This window comes from Galeopterus variegatus, unplaced genomic scaffold (assembly GCF_000696425.1).
Source record: "Galeopterus variegatus unplaced genomic scaffold, G_variegatus-3.0.2 Scaffold30034, whole genome shotgun sequence".
NCBI classification, from domain to species: Eukaryota; Metazoa; Chordata; class Mammalia; order Dermoptera; family Cynocephalidae; genus Galeopterus; species Galeopterus variegatus.
Window position 1 is genome coordinate 1 of NW_007756145.1, and position 6,371 is coordinate 6,371.

The following is a 6,371-nucleotide window of genomic DNA, read 5'->3' on the forward strand; positions in this document are numbered from 1 at the left end:
CAGATGTTCGAATGTTCACACATTGCACTGTAGGGTGACAGCTTGTTTGGGTGTGTTGCCTGTTGTCTCGTGGGAAGTTGGGATACTGATGGTGTTAGGAGTTGGGATGTTCACGTGCTGGGCTTCAAACAGACAGAGGCAAGGGGTTGAAGTATATTGAGTGCTTGGGTTCCTAGGTGCTGGCCTGTCTGGGTAATTAGGCGTTGAGTGTTGGTTGGTGGAGGACTGAGTTATTAGACACTGGAGAATTATCCCACGCCCTGAGTACTGGTGCTGTGTGTTGGGTCACAGAGCATGGACTTTGTCTGAGTATCGCAGGATCCATGGGTTGAGTGTTGGCTGGTGAAGGGCTGAGGTTTTAGATGCTGGAGCCCTGGGTGTCCACAGGCAGAGTGCTGGGGTGCTGGCCCACTGGAGCACTGTAAGGCCAGTTTGTCAGAGAGCTGAGTGTAGATCTAGGGGGACTAAAGGTACTGAGTGTTGAAAAGGCCATGGACTGGATGAGGGTCTTTGGGTGGGATGACGATGGGCAGAGTTATGTTGACTCTGATCAGGCAACAGAACCTGCTGCCCCAGGCCCAGGGCTCAGTCTGGCTGGGTCCCTCCCATCCCTGGCACTCACTTGTAGATCCAGCAGTCGCTCAAGAGTGTGCACATTTCAGGTGGACCCTCTGGAGGGCACTCCACCCACCTGCCCTGCTCAGTGAAGGCCATGACCTCGGGACCCTTCATTTTCTGCTCCAACCAGGGCACGTGTGAGTAACCAGGGCCCCGTTACCCTAACCCCCACCTGCCACCTGCCCGCCTCTGCCCAAGCCTACCTTGTAGGGCTTCTGGCCATAGGAGAAGGCCTCCCACATGGTGACCCCGTAGCTCCAGACGTCACTGCGGCTGGAGAACGTGCGGAAGTTGATGCACTCGGGCGCGTACCACTTGAGCGGCCACTTCCCCGCTGAGCGGGCCTGGGGAAGGGGAGACGCTGCCAGGGGAGGGCTCAGGGCCCCTCTGCCCACCAAACCCACCCACCTGGGCACCCCAGGGGTGGAGGCTCACGGTGTAGTAGCTGTCGTCAGCACCCAGTGCCTTGGAGAGGCCAAAGTCGCTGATCTTGGCATAGTGCCGGTTGACCAGGAGGACGTTGCGGGCTGCCAGGTCACTTGCGGGCCACCAGGTCACGGTGCACAAAGTTCTTCTTCTCCAGGTACTTCATGCCCATGGACACCTGGTGCAGCAGCTCAGCCACGTTGCTGACGGGGACCTCCTCCCTGAGGTGGGGGGAAAGGCAGGGTCAGCTGGGAGAAGAAGCCCAAGTTCCCAGGGGGCAAAGCCGGCTTTCTGACCCAGCTGAGCATGGGCCAGATTCCCATGTGTTCCACAGACACTTCCTGTGTGCCAGGCATGAGGCTGTAACTGTGAACAAAACAGGTAAAACCCCTCGTCCAGTCTCCAGGCCTTAAGTATCACGCGTGTGCTACAATTCCAACCCATACCTCTGCCTGCACCCTCGATGAGCCCTCAGGGGTCTCACGGACTTCTAAGGGATAATACAGCCAAAGCTGCCCCCCTGATCATTCACAGGCACACGCACCCCACACCGGCTCCCGTCCCCTATCCCCCCAGCAGCTCCATCCTTCTGTGGCATGCCCTCCCCTCCCCTGTCTCACATCTGATCCGTCAGCAGACCCTGGCAGCTCTGCCTTCAGAATCTCTCCAGAACCCCACTTTTCCCACCTCTGCTTCTGCCACCCTGATCCAGCCCCATCAACACTTGCCTGGACCAGGACAGGTGGCTCCACCCAGGCCTTGGGGCTCCCTCCTGGCTGCTTCCCAGTCTTTTTGTTTTTTTAAAGCCTACAGGATCTGACTCAGATGGGGGGAGGATGAGACTGGAAGGCAATGTACAGCCACAGCAACCTGAACGTGCCTGATCTCCCCTGATCTGCAGCTAAGTGGGGTCGGCCCTGGTTAGGACTTGGATGGGAGACTGCCTGGGAATACTGGGTCAAAGCCAAAGTCACCGCCCCATCCTCCGCTCCTCCCACCCTCCCTCTCACTCGTCTCCAGGCACAATGACCTCCTCAACGTCTCTCCAACATGCCAAATAGATCCCTGCCTCCTGACCTTTACACTCACCGTCCCATTTGCCAGCAACACCCTTCCACCTGAGAGCTTCACAGCTCCCCTCTCACCTCCTTGTGTTCTTTACCCAAAAGTCACCTTCTCAGGAAGGCTTCCTCTGCCACCTAATCTAAAATTGCAACCCCTCCCCACCTACACACACGTGGCACTTACCACCATCTCACACAGTCTATATTTTGTCTGCCTGCCCCACAGGACTTGCACCTGTGTCTGTCTGGCTCAGTGCCATGTCCTCGGTTCCTGGAGCAGAGTAGGTATTCAGCACACACTGAGTTAAGAAGAGGAAACTGAGGCAGGCAGAAGTTCGGCTCCTTGCTCAAGATCTACAGCAGGTAGGTGGCAGAGGCTGGATTCCAACCCAGGCTGGCAGCTCTGGAGGCTTCCTAGTCACTGCCGCTGCTTTCCCATATAAAAGTCCCTTCGCGCATCAGAAACGCACCACCCACTTGCACGTGCGAGCACAAACACATCCCTCAAGGCCCAGCTGCGCACTCAGGTCTGCCCCAGCCCCCAGGCCGCACATACAGGAACTTGCCGTCAGTCTGCGTCCCCGAGTAGAGTTTGCGCTCGGCCTCCTCGCGCGTCAGGTTGCTGTGGTACCAGGGCATCCGCTCGTGGGCCGTCGTGGCAATGAGCTTCTCCACCTGGGGCGCCTGGCTGATGATGGCCTGCTCCAGGGCGTCGCCCTAGGGGAGGAGGGGCGAGGAGGATCGCACGTGTGGCCAGGGAGACCACATGTGGTCTCTGCCACATATTCTTGTTTTTCTTTTCTTTTAACTTTTAAAAAATGAAAAATAACATGGTACAAAAACAAGCCGTAGGCTGCAGTGTGCTGCCCCTGCTTTAGGTCACAGACAATTGACTATCGGCCATCTCCCACGGGTCACGAATTGGGCCCACAGAGTCTGGGTCACAGTGACAGAGCTAATCCTTCTAAAGCTCTTACTAGCCCTGCCAGATGCACTTAATAAGTATCAACTCGTTTGATCCTCAAGAGCCCCTTGAGGTAGATACCGTTGCCGTGGTATCCAGGGGAGACTCAGGGTGCGCAGCTCTGCCTTGCAGGCGCGGGTGTGGGTGTCGGGGTCTGGGACAATGAGGGTGCGCACTCACGGATGTGCGCACGTGGGAATGCCGGCACGCATGTTCCCCACGTGAGTGCAAGTGTGTCCGCCCTGCCCTGGACGCTCCAGTGGGTGGACAGCGCAAGCCCCCAGCCCTCTGGCCCCCCAGTCCCGATGGCCCGGTGCCCAGGAGCTCACTTCTTTCCAACCAGGAGCTTGTGTGGGGGTCCGCCACCCGCCATCTCCATGACGAGCATGAGGGCCTCGGCCTGGCAGACGCCGATGAGCCCCATGAGGTAGGGGTTGTCCAGCTGGTGCATGATCTGCGCCTCCCACATCATCTCGTCTTTGTCCGCCTTCTCTGTGCTGTGCTTCAGAACCTTGATGGCCACCATCGATCTGCTTCCTGCCCCGATGCACGGCATGCAGGTGGGTGGGGGAGCAGCGCGGGCCTACCAGGGCACCCACTCCCACCCCCATCTCTCTTCTTCCCTGCCCTGTGTGGTGGGCACTGGGGCTTGCCACCCACATCAGGGCCAAGGCACTCAGTCCTCCAGCTGCCGGGAGTGTCCGCTGAGGACAGCTCACAGCCGAGTCCCTCGCCTGGAACTGCCCGTCTCACCCAAAGTTATGCCCTCCCCAGGAGCAGCCTGTATCCAATGACCAGTCCATGCAGGGGACAAATGGCCCCTCTGTGGCCCCCTTGGGATGGACAACTGCAGCTGAGCCCAACCTCCCCTTGGCCCAGGCCCACGTCTCTCCCTCCCTCTCAGGTGTCCCCAAGCTCTCTCAGGGAATCCTCCGGCATGCAATGTCCTGTCCTAGACTCTGTTTCCCAGGCAAACTGATGTGAAACAGACAGACCTTCCAGCTCCCATCCCCCACCCCCCACATAATGGTGTCCCCACCACAGCACCAGGTCATACTTGCGCATGCGGTAGACACCCTGGCGCACTGAGCCAAAGTTGCCACAGCCAAGTTCAATGTCAGCTATGAGGAGGTTCTCACGTGAAGAGCTTCTTGCCCTTGAGCTTCTCAGGGTCACTGTAGGGGCTCTCGTACACGCTTGTGTCCATGGGCATCAGCCGCGGCTTGTCTGGGAATTCTAGACGTGCTGGGCACACACACAGCCGCACACTCCTAGGTTAGGAGAGGGAGAGGGCAGGCAGGGGGGAGGGGGAAGGGCAGGGCAGTCTCAGCCCCCACAGGGCAAGTACCTCAGACAAAGGTGTGCCCCCAGAGCATGCACAGGCACGAGGGTGCACATGTATGTTCACGCGCATGCACGTGCGTGCATTCCCAGTCACAGCTGTGGGTGCCTGTGAAGCCATGTACAAGTGGACTGTAGAAGAGTGTGAATTTGTATGCATGTGTCACCATTAGTGAGCCAGCTGGAGCATGGAAGTGTGAGCATTCACACGTGTACACCTGTGTCCAGGCCTGCCTATGTCTACATGTGCACCACACAGCCATGTTTAGGAGGCCTCCAAAGATGAGCATCTGGGTGCACGTGTAACTACGTGTGTTCTTCTCTGTACACACATGTGGACAGGTCTGCATCTACATGTGAGACACATGAGCACCTGCAGCTTTAGGAACACGTGCACCTGGGTTCAAATTGGGCCCGCTCCACCACTGCCTAGCTGCAGGACCTTACAAAGTTACCTGCCCTCCCTTTCTCATCTGAAAAATGAAAATAATGACCATAACTACTGCATATAGTGTATTGGGAGGATTCAGTGAGCTCATGCACATGGTGACCTTGGAATGTGACTGACACACAGTAGACACTCAGCAAACCTGTGCCTGTGCACTGGGAGTCCCTGATGTGGCTGGGAGCAGTCCCCTGAGTGCAGCAGGATGGACATGCACACAGGCAGGCCTGATGGTGTGGCCATGGTGTGAGCGCAGGGTAAACCAATGCAACCGCTGTAGGCTGGGCCTGGCCCACACCCTCCCTGCCAAACCCCACAGCCCAGCCAGGGACCCCGTTCTCGGCCTGAGCCCACCCACACCTCCATCTCTGCCGGCTGACCTGGTTCAGGGTGTATCCATCTGAGTTGAGAGTGTCGATCCGTCTCCGAGTCTATAGGTCACAGGGTCAGCAATGGTCAGCAGCGCCCGAGCTGGGGGCACCCAGCCCCTCTCATGAGACCACCATCCACTCAGGACTCCCCAGAGGCAGTGCTGAGGAAGACCCTCTTCCCCTCCACAGAGACCCCTTCCTCCATCCCAGCCTCCCCCAGGAGCCCACCCACCCAGCTACATGCCTGGGTCCCCAGCTCTGAGATGCCACCGACTCACGTGGGTGAACGTGGAGCGGTGGCTGGGAGTGTGGGAGCAGCGGCCCCTGGGGGAGCAGAAAGGACAGGGAGGGGGTGGGGGATGGGGCTTCTGCCCCCCAGCCCAGCCTGCGGCCACTCACCTAGACAGTGCTGGCGCTGGTGTTGGGGTACACCTCCTTCAGGCAGTAGATGAGCCCATCATCCTTGAGCTTCAGATACTCCACCAGCTGCAGACAGGGGAGTCAGGGCAGGGCCTCCTCTCCTCCCCGGAGCCTGGGCGTCCATCACAGCGCTGCCCCCAGAGTGAGGTGTGTGGGCAGCCTACCTGCCAGAGTGTGTCAAACTTGGTGCCCTCGGGAATGCAGTATTTGCCCGCCTTGTCCTGGCTAATGAGGTAGTGGTACACAGTTTTCCTGCAGATCAGGGACAGTGCATACGTGCCCTGCTCCTTCCGGTGCCTCAGCCTGGGGTGGGGGGGCAGGAAGGAAATGTCACCCCTATGGCCACCTGGGTGCCCTCCTACTGTGCTCAGTGTCCCCCCACCACACACGCTATGGACTGCACTGGCCAGAGCCTCATGGAGAGATGGCAGGGACTGGGGAAGCTGTGGCCAGATCCAGCTCAATCTCCAGACCGGCTAGTAACAGGCCACAGAGGGAGGAAAAGAGAGAAGGGAATGGCCATGTTCACAGGGGATCACAGTCATTCAAGGGCAGATACGCGGTCATTCACAGGACCACCCACATGGACACTCAGCCCTGCATGGCCAGACAGTCAGCCACCCGTGGCTGGATGCTTGGCCATGGAGGTGGGGTGTACATCCACCCACAGGGGGACACCTGGCCCTCCACAGCTGAATAGTTGGCCACCTATGGCCAGACAC

General features: G+C 58.7%; 1 pseudogene; it reads right to left on the bottom strand.

Annotated features, from left to right (window-relative positions):
* Positions 1–432: 432 nt before the first annotated feature.
* On the bottom strand, positions 433–6,062 carry LOC103583894 (annotated as a pseudogene).
* Positions 6,063–6,371: the final 309 nt, after the last annotated feature.